The 13,765-nt window shown below is 42.6% G+C and overlaps 1 protein-coding gene and 1 long non-coding RNA gene across 2 annotated transcripts in view; one reads left to right on the top strand and one right to left on the bottom strand.

Moving 5' to 3' along the window:
* LARGE2 (LARGE xylosyl- and glucuronyltransferase 2) overlaps nt 1-13,765 on the bottom strand; it is a gene marked incomplete at its 3' end in the record, with an annotated part of 43,874 nt that overhangs the window by 25,447 nt on the left and 4,662 nt on the right. The window contains exon 2 of the mRNA XM_083601913.1: nt 6,314-6,467. The remainder of the gene's footprint in view (nt 1-6,313; nt 6,468-13,765) is intronic.
* On the top strand, nt 8,554-10,621 carry LOC310757891. Its single transcript, XR_014545545.1, has 2 exons — nt 8,554-9,012; nt 10,225-10,621. It is a non-coding gene; the product is annotated as an uncharacterized lncRNA (long non-coding RNA).

The following is a 13,765-nucleotide window of genomic DNA, read 5'->3' as shown; positions in this document are numbered from 1 at the left end:
TGCCTGGAGAGGATTGCAGTTCCTCCCATTAATTTGCAGTGCTGTAATGGGATACGTTCCACAAGGGCAGTTCCTTCTACTTCCGTACTCTTAGAGAATGAAAAGAACAATCAGTACTGAGATTCTGCAAGTCTACCTGTAACTTGCACCCCTGTCTCTAAAACACTTTCTGTCATGTAGACCTCCTCAATAAATGACTCCTCCCACATTCAGCTTCTGTGCTTACTCACACCATAATCATTCTTCCTGCAGGGGGAGAGCACCTAGAATATGCATTCTCATGACCTCAAATAGCTCAGAATATGCAGAGGCTAACTTTGTGCCTTGCAATTACGCAGCACACCAACAACATTCCAAAACGCCACTCCGGGTGGAAATTATGCACACATTTAGTGCTGTGGTTTGAAGGGCACAAACAATGGTTCGTAACAACCAGAACTGGTGACTGCTCCCGAAAATATAATACTGGAAATCACCTTGGAATTTAACCTGCCCACAGAATCCCAAATTGTTAAAAGATATAACTGACATCATGATACGTGAGACAAAAGATGGATAACAGCCACAGTTGGCGTTCACATATTTGCAAATGGACTGGCATGAATACACAATGCCAGCTGCCCACCCAGTGTCCTCTTTAGGCGGAGTTATTTCTGGCACTGTAGTAACAGTAGCAATACACAAGTCTCCTGTCTGCCTAAGGAGAAGCAACCACACTAAAAATAGGGAAATCTCTATGATTGGACATGAGGCAAGGTGGTTAAAGCTATCTGCATAGCTCTCCAGTACTTTGCTGGCCAAGACCATTGGCTGTTTCACCGACAGTGACAGATATGCACACTATATATAGGGGTAGGCACTGCAAGTGAGCAGGGGAGAGGATTTGCAAAACCTGGGTCCTGCTAGACCGAGCGTGGCTTCCATGCCAGAAAACTGGAACAAAGAGCAGAACTGCTTGGTAGAGACTGGGTTGCAGGAGGTGTGGTTTAAAATTTTAAGCTTCAAAATTCCTGATCCTGAACAGAGGTATGCACTCTTTATAGTAGCACCATGAGATCCACTCTCAGCCCATGGCACTTTCTCAACAGTATATTGAGAAAGAGGCGCAGGGGTTTTCCTCCCTGCCCCCAATCAACTGGTATAAAATTTTTATGAAATAAATAAAAATAAATTGTGCTTGAGGGGATTAGGCCAGGATGGGAAACCTCAGGCTAGGAACCAAATGTGGCCCTCCAGGACTCCGTATCAGGCTACACCTGGCCCTCATGAAGTTATTGGGTGTTTCTGCCCAGCTAGAATTGCCATTGAACGCTGCTAATGCCTCTTACTTGCCTAGATGAGGGACAGAGAGTGTACGTAGACACTAGCCTACTGCACGAAGGTAAAATCTGCACATTTGTTTTGCCCACTTTTTGCTCTGGCTCCACCCTCTATTGGCAGTTCGCCTTCAGAAGGCTGCTCAAGTAGCCCACAGCCTGAAAAAGGCTCCCCAGCTCTGGATTAGACAAGTTAATCCTACCATAAGAAACATCCCTGGAATCAGTGATAAAGAGATTCACAATGAAAATGCTTAGTACAGTAGTAGCTGAGACGAAGTTATACAACATCCTATTTTAAATATGTGTCTGGAGAAGCAGAGTTGTATTTCTATTGCACCTCTATCCAAAAGAGATCTGTAGCTCTGACAAAAGAGCCACTAATAATCACATTTCCTGCTAGAAGCAAGATATAGCAAAGTATCAGATGAAGAATTATCTTAGTGCATGGGACAAACAGTGACAAGTATTGCAACTAAGAATCTACAACCTTTTTTAAAAGAACCCACTGAGTTCTGCAGTGTCTGGTTAGTAAGAAAGGAAGAGCAAATAGATTTTAACAGGTTATGACATCGACCGATTTAATATATATATATTTATTTTAATGTATTTAAAATAAAGTATTGCATTAATGAATTTCATTGTTTATTGTTTGCTTACTTACATTTGAATGCATCCATGGATGGTTTATCAGATTTTTAAATTGTAAACCACCTTGAGGACTTTAGTCAAAGCAGAATATGAATTTAAAAGAATAATAAGAATAGTTCACAGTGCCAAGCAGTCCACAAGTGGACTAAGACTCACTCCATATTCATAATAAAAATGTTACAATTTTTCACAGGCTTCCTCATTCTATTGCATTGTTCTCAGCATAGCATTTGAGTTTTTGCAAAAGTTGATGGGGTGCTGTTGTTTTTTTTCCAAGGGGGTTGTTGGCAAGGAGAAGCTTAATGGCAGTGTTAGAGTGGTGTGTGCAAGTTGGGGCAGCAGATGCATATGATTAGGGCAATATGACCCCAATCCACAAAGGAAAGGAGGAATTTAACAACCCAATGGCAACCCAAACACCATAAATTTAAGGCACATGTAAAAAACTCTACCCCAAAGAATCCTGGGAACTGTAGCTTAAGGATTCTGGGAACTGTAGCTCTGTGAGGGAGTAAGCTACAGTTCCCTGGATTCTTTGCGGTGCGGAAATGTGCTTTGAATGTATGGTGTGTACACAGACTCTGTTGCTTTACATTGCAATTCTTTTGCATTCTATTCCTTCCTATTTCTACCTATATCTACACAAACCCAATTAGAGCTGGGAGGAAAATACAAGATTCTCCGGTATCTCCCAGTTGCACGTACCATGATCCACATGCGTGAAATTGCAACTTTTGTAGTACGGTGGGATGGAGGTCTTTGTGCATGGGGGAGACAGTATGCCAGAAAGAAACTCTTCCAATTTATCCCTGCTTGCAGCACAAAGAGCTCATTCCCTGACGTTGGACAGTCCTCACAGACACACACAGGGGCATGTTGCTGAACAAGAAATAGAGAGAATGGAGGAGTGGGGAATTAATAGCAGAAAGCAAAGAAGATCATAAATCCAAATGAAGTGTTGATGGAATCACAAACCACAACTGAGTGGCCTATGCATTTTACAACCTGCTGAGATGATTTATTCCCGACTGGACTGTCAAGCCCAGAGGTTAGGCTGTGAAACAAATGGGGAAACAAACCCATGGTGAGGAGGAGAATCTCTTCTTCCTTCAATGAGATTTGAAACAGAAAGCTCTCTATAAAAAGGAAAGCGCTCCAGTGCCCCCTCATACTGATCAGTAGCCCCAAGGTCTGCGTGGGCCTTATCTGGCCTGTAACTGTATAGGTCTCACATGATCAAGGGTACAATCCCACACAGAGCTTCCTAGGCACAAGTCCCATTGAACACAGCACTTCTAAATGCATAAAAGGACTGAACTGCCAACTAGTAAACGGACGTCCCTCTGTGTGGTCAACTAATGCAAGGTTCTCCATGAAGAGAGATTCTTTACTGAAATTGAGACTTGTGAACGGTAAGCGAATTGCCCTTGTGCTCTAAAGGATGAATTATAAAAAAAAGAAGTCCAAATAAATGAGATTACACTTGGGTTGTTGTTTTGTCAGCAAGCTCTTATTCTTTGCTGCATTTTATTAGGTGAAACGGCATTTTGTAAGAGTTTGTTTCTGTTGCATATAAACGTTCTATTATTGTCATTGCTGTTAGATGCCCTGAGTGTGGGATGGGTGATATATAAATTGCTTCGTAAACAGTCATCCTCTGCAGGTTCATTTAAGACACACTTCCTCAATCTGTGTGCATTCTTTCTAGCAGTTTCTTTTGATAGGGAGAACGCACACTTATGAAGAGTGAGAGGTCAGCATTCTTCTTGCTTTTTATCTACACCAAATGCACAAAAAATTGGGAAATGAGCACCACAATGAGCTTGCTGATATTTGCCTTCAATACCGGGACTATGACATGCAGGATCTGGACTAGTAATATAACACACCACTATTATAACACACTATTATAACACACTAGACTCATCTGTTTAACAAGCAACAGCATTTACTATTCTTTCATCCAAGATGGTCCCATTTTTTCATTCTACCTGTTGGGAAATATTTAACTTCCATAAGAGCAGAAGGTTCCTAATACTTCCACAAAAAATTCCTTTAGCCCCAGCCAGGAATGTGCATTTTGAATGGCTCTATTAAAACCTTTGATAGCATGGTTGACATTAGATTTCTAATATTTAGAGAACTAGGTGCTTGGAAAGGATTACGTGGAGACAGATCTTTCAAGGCTAGTTAAAACTCTTTTTGCATCTATTTTGCCCTGGACACATGAGTATTCTGCTCTCCAAGAATAGGAGAATATGGAGGTCCAAATAGGGCACTAAAAGCATAAATGCTCATTAAGCACTTTTAAAAGCTCTGTAAATTAAACCATTACAAAGTCTTGTGGCACCTTAAAGACTAACAGATTCATGGTGATCCCCCCCACCAAAAAACACACACCTTTCATGGTGTAAAGTCTATTTAACACATGAAGTGTTATCCTCAGATAGCCCATGCAGAGAAAAATACAGTGGAATCAAATGACTAGGAAACACAAGAAGTACAGTGTGACACACTTAAAATGCCAATTATTTTAGTGGAGGCGCTGAAAAGATTTTGGACAGGTCATCCTACTTCTAAATATGCTGTTATGGTTTCCTAATGTTCCCTAGCAGAGAATAAAAATAAAAAGCCCACCAACTGCCATTTAAAAACTCCCTTTTAACACTGCCTTCCTCGACCCCCATTTCCCATGCAGAATATGTTTGGAATGAAAGGTGGGGCTGAATTAGAATGGGGGAAAGATCTGATCAGACAGCAGTGGAGGGAGGTCTGCAGAGTCCCCCAGGCTCTGCTTTGTGTGTAAGCCAAGTTGCCTTCTGTGATAACAATTCACCTGCACTGCTGTGCTAACTGAGATTCCTGAGGTGAAGGTGTGCTGCACAAGAAGGCAAATTGTTGGTGAGGGAAAGAGATCTCTTACTGAGTTCTGTGTAGAATAATCCTCAGTGGCAGACATAAGGACTCTGTGCCTAGCTGAAAAGGACAGGAGGGCTTTTATGTTACAGGCAAGAAAGGGCACCAACACCCATTCAAATGAAGTAATGAAAATAGTGGCAATTCAAAATCCATTAGGGGCTTCGCACTTTGTTCCCTTTCCCCTGTCAGTAAAAAAACACACTGCTCTTAGTACTCCACATTTCTAGCTCTTGCCAGAAATAATTACAGTAGTCTGTGCCTCAAGACAACTTTGAGTCCACAAGGTCAGAATCAGAGCATCACTCAGCAGTTTTCACAAGCATTACAGAAAATCCAGGCGAAACCTTAAAAAAAACCACCCATGTCACCCAGTTCCAGAGCAGAGGCCTTGCCTTCCGAAAGGAAAGAGTTTTGCCACCAATTTTGACCACTTCCCCCACTTTAGCTCTTGTGGAATAATAGGGGGATCAGAATGTCTTCAACATCTCTCTCTCCCAGGGTCAATCCAGCTCTTACGCTCCTTTCTTCTTGCCATCCCTTTTATTTCAAAGTTCAATAAACAGGAAGAAAAGGGAAAAGGTCTTGACAAATCCCATCAAGGCTCAGGAAAAACCAAGCCTGCCTCCAGCTGACATACCAGGCCCTGCGCTAATGAGAGGTAAGGAGGCACCTAAGAAGAACAGGCAACAGCAAAGAGAAGGAGAAATGAATTATTCACATTGCATGCAGCAGACAGCTGCACAAATCACACACTTTCCACACCTAAAAGGGACAAGCACCAGATCCTTGCAGGTCCCCATGCTTGACCAGGGCTTCTACATCTTGCATCCCAAGAGAGGCAGCCCAGAGGCCAACAGCTGCATCCAGTCAAGAATGGAATTTGCAGCTGAAAGGCTTTTGTGCAAGGGATGCACAATAGCCAGGCCAGTACAGGGGAGGGTCAGAGTTAACTCTTTGATCACCACAGCCCCAGAGGGCAAAAAAGAAAGGAACAGCCTGTAGTTGCCATTCTTTCTAAAATGGCACATATGTTATCATGCATATTCAATCTGATCACTGATCACAGCAGGCCTCTAGTATTATTCAAGCAAAAAGAATATGTGTTCCTAGAACTGAGAGCTCCAGCAAGCAGTGAAAAAGCTCATCCCCATCCCATCTCTATAGCATAACACCAAATACCTTGGATGCTGAACGCCTTGCAAGTTGAACGTTTTGGCTCCCGAACACCACAAACACAGAAGTGAGTGTTCTGGTTTGCGAACGTTCTTTGGAAGCTTCCTTCAGCCAATTGGAAGCCACACCTTGGTTTCCAAACGTTTTGGAAGTCAAACAGACTTCCGGAATGGATTCCGTTCAACTTCCAAGGTACCACTGTAACCTTTTTTTATTCTGTATGAGAATGAAAAACCAACCTTGACAATACACACCACAGTGCCTGGGGTGCAAAGGAGACCAACAAAGTGGATGAACTGCTGCGAGGGTTCTTGTCCATCTATAGATAGTGGAGAGTAGACATGGTCCCACAGTCACCAGGATAAATGAGCTCCAGATGAAGAGTCAATGTCCATTGTTCAAGAGCACCTGAAACAGCACAGAGAGGCTGAACAAGGGTCAAAGTATAGGTGATACGTATACCTCCCCTTTTTACCTTCTCCCGGCCCCTTAAGGGGCTACCTGTTACTTCAGTGTAGAAGATTACCTACATTCAAATTATTTGGTACCCAGCGCTGCACCTCAGTTGTATTTATACTACTATTTCTATACTGCCATACCATAAAGCAGGACAGTGCTCATAATAAAGACAATGAAAAAGAATGCAATGTTTTATCACAATAGGAAGCTGCCATCAGAAAAATAAATAAAACATTTGCTACTCAGGATTGATTCATATGACCCCATTTACTCAGTATATCTAGGGAATTGTGTTAATTTTGGTACAGGGGAGCCCCAGCTTTCCAGCAGGTGGAAATGTTGACCGAAAATATTGCTCTTATGGGCAACAGAGGTTTTAGCAACCTCACTGTAAGAACAAGGGTAGCACAAGGCCCCCATTCAGCCCATATTTTGTTACGTTTCAGAGAGAAACTAATCAATCTTGCAGCACATTAAAAGAGGTTGTGCTATGACAGAAAATGAACATTGCTGTGATGGCTCACACTGGTTTTACAATTACACTATAAAATTACACTACTAGCAGAATGGGATAGGATGCCCATATTTTGGTTTCCCCCCTTGAAGAACCAGCTGCCAAAGGAGTGAATGTCAATTGGGAGACTTGTCAGCGTAACAGTGCAATCCTATTTCTACTTAGAAGTGAGTCTCATTGTGCTGAATGGGCCTTACACCCAGGGAAGTGTGTATGAGATCCCAGCCAAAGGCCCACTGAACACAACAGAACTGTATTTCTAATGTATTGTATAGGATAGCATATGCTGCAAGTATCTCGCCCAGTAGGAGATATGTGAAATTTAACCATCAAACCTGAGCCCCGGGCTCATTAGAGATAATTTTAACAGGAAAAGGCATCACCTTTGATTTCTTAGTGGGAATTAGTTTTGAATGCAGTTTGAAAAGAATTCATGCTATTATGAATTTTAGAATTCCAAGGTCAGGCTCTGAAAGGAGTTCTTTGACCCAGCAGCTTACACACCTTGGGTAATTTGTATTTTTCTGAATTGTCATATAGAAAGGGTGGCAACTCTCAGGCAGGCTTGTAGGTCATATGTTATTTTGTCATTATAATAGAAATCCAGTATCTCTAAACCTTTCGTGGTAGTCACCTGAAGGCTCTTTTTCAAAGATTTTGTACTACATTAAAATAGCACGAGTTCTGCAATGTTTCTGAAATGTCTTGACAGAGCTCACAAGGAGCGTTATTGCCATTGCAATATTATACTTTGAATTGGAAAGCCAGTGTACTTTCTCAAATGTGCTTGCTAATAAGTGTCCCGCTGTTATCGTTTCAAGTGGCAGGCAAGTGTGCCCTTTTGTGAACAGCCTTACTCATTGCTTCGGTGTTTAACTTTGTTATGTGTGATAGCAAATGTGGCAAGAAATGCACAGGATTAAAATAAATAGCACTAAGACAACCAGGCGGAACATGAAAAGAAGTGTGATTAATGCCACCGCACACACATTTTTAGGCTGCCAGCAGCTGCCTAAAATAAAAACAAACCAAATGTTTCTAGCCCCATACACATGGTGCTGATAATGTCAAGGTTGCAGGTTCGATCCCCATATGGGACAGCTGCGTATTCCTGCATTGCAGGGGGTTGCACTAGATGATTCTCAGGGTCCCTTCAACTCTACAATTCTATGATTCTATGTCCACAGATGCACCCAGCAGCACTGTGGGAAATGGCTGCTCTAAAACACTCAGCGTTTTGCTGAGGCACGATAAATGCAAAGGAAAATAATGAAGAGAAAATATTTACAAGAGGCACAAAACAGTATGTTAGTAAGCCATCCTTCTTCGCCAGCTTCCACATGCACAGCGTTACCAGAGAATTCTTTGTCTTCAAGCTGAAATCTCTGCCTAGCAAGAAGATTTAATTCCTGTTCTCATAACAGGTTTGTCAAGCACAGTGCATATTCCCACTTGCAGAAGTTATTAAGCGTTTATACAAGCTCAAATTGTAACATTTGCTGCAAATGCTGCCAATACCAACAGGAATTTACTTGCTAAGGCATCACAGTCCAAGCTGGGTAAGACACAGAAGAACAGGGAACAGACATTTTGTGAGGAGCATTGCATTTACTCATTTCCACCATGACAATTACTTTTAATACACAGTCGTATTCTAGCTAGAAAGCTTCCAGTGGGAGGATTACCCTTGAGTATGTTTAATACCACCCCAATAATTATCTTTCTAAAAGCATGGATGTAGGATTTAAAAACGGAATTCTTCACATCAGTTTCTTGGACTCTATAAACCATTTGCTTAGCACTTTAGCTATTACATGCAGAAAAACCCACAGCCTGACTAAATAGCCACTTTCCTGTTAGGCTGCTGGGTAAGAGAAGATGACACAACCTGCCAGGGCTTGAACAACTAAGTGTGCTCTTTGGAAAAATCAAACAATTGCACCATTCACCTGGAAACTGCAGGAACAGCAAAACCTTACGGTAAACTTGTGTGTTTTGGCATTTTAGGTTTAGAAAAGCTCTAACCCCATAGCTGGATTGCTCAAGTCGGAATGCAAGCTCAGCAGCAGTACAGGAAAGAAACCCAATATAAAAGGTGATGCCTTTGGGAAGTACTGGAAGCAGCATCACACAATAAAAGTGTTAAAGGAATCAGTGGAACACAAATTTTACAGAGGCATTTCACAACACACAGCATGCAATATAGTCTAGTAAAAATAAGGCTGAGATAAAATAAATCATTTTTAGGATAACATTTAAGCTAGCAGAAGTAGCAACATACTAATAGCTGCAATGTCCAGTTTGATGCAAAATGAGGCTATTCTCCGTCACAAGTTGCTACTGGAAGTGCCTGAAAACAGAAACAGTTGGAAACTAACAGGCACTGAGGTTGCAGTATCTCAGTTTCTATAGGGTCAAACGGCTCCCCTTATTTGCTTTATTTTTATTATATATCTTCTCTTCTTCCTAAAGGAGGAAATGATTTTAAAATATTTAACAGGAGCATTTGTACCTTTAGTACAACACTCATGAAGAAAAACCTCTCTAATGCTTTTAATACGTATTGTAAATTTCCTTCACTATACCAGCATTGACATACAGTCGTACCTTGGTTCTTGAACAGAATCCGTGCTGGAAGTCCATTTGACTTCTGAAAATGTTCAAAAACCAAGGTGTGGCTTTCGATTGGCCGCAGGAGCTTCCTGCATTCAATCGGAAGCCATGGAAGCAGAGTCAGATATTCAGGTTCCAAAGAACATTCGCCAACCGGAACACTCACTTCTGGGTTTGTGGCGTTTGGGAGCCAAAGCGTTTGAGTCACAAGGCATTTGAGAACCAAGGTACAACTGTACTGTATGTTGTTGTTTAACAGTCATTATCATAACCTGCTATCACATAGTCACACCTAGCACAGCACTTTGTTTGGGTTCAAGTCGTGCTCAAGCAAGGTGCCTCAGGCCAATAGGAGCCAATATGGGTAAAAATGAATTGGGAAATGAGGTGTGCTTTACAGTATGTTGTGCCCAAGCCAGTTGTCAGGCTGGACACAATTCTATGCTTGCCCTGTAGGTTGCTGACCTGATGTCCAAAGCACACTGAGGTACACACCTCAATTCCTTATGATTTTTAATACACTGAACGTTATTGGTATGGGGCATCATGCTTGACAGTGTCTTGTCACTTCCTGTCTAGATCAAGATGGAGACCACTTCTTTCAGAGCTCTGAAAGAGGTCTCTGCAACCAGATGGGGCCTCTTTGAGGAACCACGTGAGGATGGCCTGCAGTGCCTGGTGTGATTCCCCCCTCCCCACCCTATAATGAAGTCAGCCTGACAACTAGGAATAGGGGAGGCAGGAGAAGCCTTTTTGAATTGATCTAAACACAGCAACTTACAATATTTTTCTTCTTATGGTAGCCCAATTGTTGCGGCAAAATACAATACAGGTAGGTTAGAATTTACATGTATGTTTTGCTATCTTTACTGGACTCACATTATAATTGTCTGATCTTAGCCATTATCAGCTGGAATCAACAGAACATAAAATAATGTTGCCAAGCCATAAGAACTGGATTTTGCCTAAATGAAAATCCAGGGTCTACACTGCTATTTTTTATTTATTTTTTTTGTAGATCACTAGTGATAACACTTTCTATTCGGAGAACCTTGCAATAATGCCAACTGGCATGAGTCACAGCTGAATTGGCAAGCACTGTCCTTCAGTGAATCCCCTAATAGTTACTCTCACCAAACTCAAGTCGAGAAGGCTAGGGCTAGTACAATTCTTCCACAATTCTTGCACTGTCTGTTCCTTGAATTTTAAGCTTGCGAGGTTCTAGGACCTGTTTTATCTTTTGCAAGGTGCCTATATCAACGATTGCCAATGCATTATTAGTGATAATATAATCTATCACAGATATATGGGCATGGATCCTGAGACCCCTGAATGAAAGGAAGTTGACAAAGAGAATTTTCATTCCCCCACTCACCCCAGCACCCTATCCAATGGGGGAGAGGAGACAAAATCAGACAGCTTGAACAAGCAGTTTCACTTGAAGCTGCATTTGAGGCTAACTCAAAATGCTAACGTTAGAAGGCACATTTGCAGGAGGGGACAGGTAGGTGGAAGGGGGTGCTTAACCCAACTCATGGCTGCCAACTCTCCCTTGAAAACATCTTCCGGGGTTTTACTCCTTTTCCCTCAGCATAGAGAATAGCATTTATGAGGAGAATCGGTCAGCATGGAAGTTCTTAACCCAGCCTTCCCCAGCCTGGTGCCTTCGCCATGGACTATAACTCCCATCAGCCCCAGCCACCGAAGCTGTGCTGGCTGGGGATCAATTGGAGTTGCAGTCCAAAATGGCTGAAGGACCCCAGGTTAGGGAAGGCAGGGTTAAGCACTACCATCCTCCCTTCTCCACTACAAGCCCACCTCTCAACCCAGTTGTGGGATTGCCTTGGCAAATAAGGGGTTGGGAAGAGGCTTTTGTGAAGGTTCTGCCTCTAGGGAAAATACTTATTTCAAGAGCTTAGAGAAATCCTTTGTTATACCATCAGCATTTGCAGTGGGCTTGACCTTTTTCGAAATAAAGAGGAGCGGATGCTTAATTTAAACAGCTCTGCACAATGGACCAAACATTACAAGCACTGTAAAAGGAAATGCAACCCTCAGATCAAGCCCTCAAACAAGTCCCTTGTAACAGCCCCATTCAGAAAGAGATAACTCCAGCTGAAACACAAGTTGCTAGCAGTAAAGCAAGCTGTACTGAAGGGTAGAAAATTAATGGGAGCTGCAGAGCCCCTCCTGGCCTTGGGGTGCCTTCTGTGATGCAAAGATGAATGCAGAATCTCAGGTCCCCTGCACTGAGACCACTCTTCAGGCAATTCTTGAACACTGGCAAAAGGCTTTCCAAGGACTTTCAGCTTTCATTACCATGTTAAACATGAACAGTAACACACTCGGATGAGTAGCTTAGAGTGGTATGGAATATGCTGGGAGCGTTGAGGTGCAACTCAACTTGCACTGTGGGCCAGTGTTAAGTTGTGGGTGAACATATCAGACGACACAGTGATTCTTCAAGCAGCTCTTGTTTATTCACAGGCCAGAACAGAACTGAACTGAAGGGTTCAGTCAGCCTGCTTATATAGAGCTCCAGTACAACGTAACTGTAACAATTTTCTAAAACTATCCAATCACTGAACGCCACTTTCGATCCCTTATTTGCATAACTATCTACAGTATCCCCCCTGCTGGCCCAGGGTGAGAACTTCAGTACATAACACCCCTCCCCACCGAGACACCATATCCTGGAAAAAGAGGACACATGGCAACCCTACTCAGTAGCTGACCTTACTTCTTATTCCCTCCTTTTCGTCTTCATGCTTTCCTCTTGACATATCTTCCCAGCAGACATATTTTGGATCTCTCTTCTCTTGAGACGCAAGAGCAAGCATGGCTCATCACATCTCAACCTTAGGAAAGATTCCCATTCTATTTGGCTATCGACATGTATTTCCAGTAATAAATATTCACTTTGTTTTCTTAAACCCAGAGTCTCCACATGATTACATCCAGGGAAAGTGTGCTCCTTCAACAAGGATTCTGCTTCAGTTCAGATTCTGCCGACATTTAACTCCAAATGCTAAGAAAATATACCCCAGAACAGGTGCCAAAAGCAAAGAGACCGGAATCTACAGTCCTTTGCAGTCTCAACACTCCCAAGAACATATTTCAATTAAAGCATTAATAAGACTAGTAAGGAGGCTGCTTCTCTACTTCCTCTGCTCTCTGCTTTTAGAGTTCTCTGCAGGCCCCGCTGGAATATTTTCCAGCTCCAGCAAACAAAGAGAGTCTCTAAAAAGCTGCGCCTTATGCCTTTCATCTTCTGCCAAGTTCAGATAACATTTTAAGGTTATACTGGCTTTAAGTCCTATGTTTCCATCAAACAGAATGGTGATAGAGAAAAAAATTAATGGAAGAACAGAGTGTAACTGAAGTCAGGGACACTGTTCATTCTGTTCATTCATTAAACTTAAAGTGCAAGAGCAGAAATGTGGTTCATAGGGATCAGAAGCACTGAATGCATTTTCCATATTTATCCACACTCAATGCCCTCATTATCACAGATTATTTAGTTCCACTCCAATCTGCATTCAGGCCAGGCCATGGGACTGAGCTGACCACGGCTGACATGATGGATGACCTTCACAGAGAGAGGAACAAGGAGAGCGCAACCTTGTTCCTGCTTCTTGATCTCGCAAGCCAAGAGACTGAATCAAGAGGGTACAGCACTGGAAGAGTGTTTTTCAGCCCCCTTGTGGTTATACTATGGGGTGCTGCAGAGCACTATTCTATCTCCAGAGCTATTTAATGCTACACGAAGCCTCTGGGGGTGATCATTGGGAGCAAGATGCTATCAGAATGCTAACTACACTCAGTTTCATTTCTCCGTAACATCTGAATGAAGCTGTGTGGGTCCTGGGCTGGTGGCCTGGGTGGAGTGGTGAGATGGAGGAAGGAAAATAAGCTTAGCTTGAATTCTGCCAAGACAGAGGCACTATGGGTAAGTGGCTCCTGCATGCAAGAAATTGGTCAACCGCTTGTCCTGGATAGTTTTGCACTGTCCCCGAAGGAACAGTTTTCAGTTTGGGGGTGTTTCTTGATCCAGCTCTGTCACTGGAGGCCCAGGGTAGCTTCAGTGGCTAGAAGCCCCTTTTACCAGTTGTAACCTTGT

This window comes from Podarcis filfolensis (assembly GCF_964270895.1).
Source record: "Podarcis filfolensis genome assembly, chromosome: 1".
Lineage (NCBI taxonomy): Eukaryota > Metazoa > Chordata > Lepidosauria > Squamata > Lacertidae > Podarcis > Podarcis filfolensis.
The sequence above is the reverse complement of the archived record's forward strand: the minus strand, read 5'-3'. Positions and strand labels throughout refer to the sequence as shown.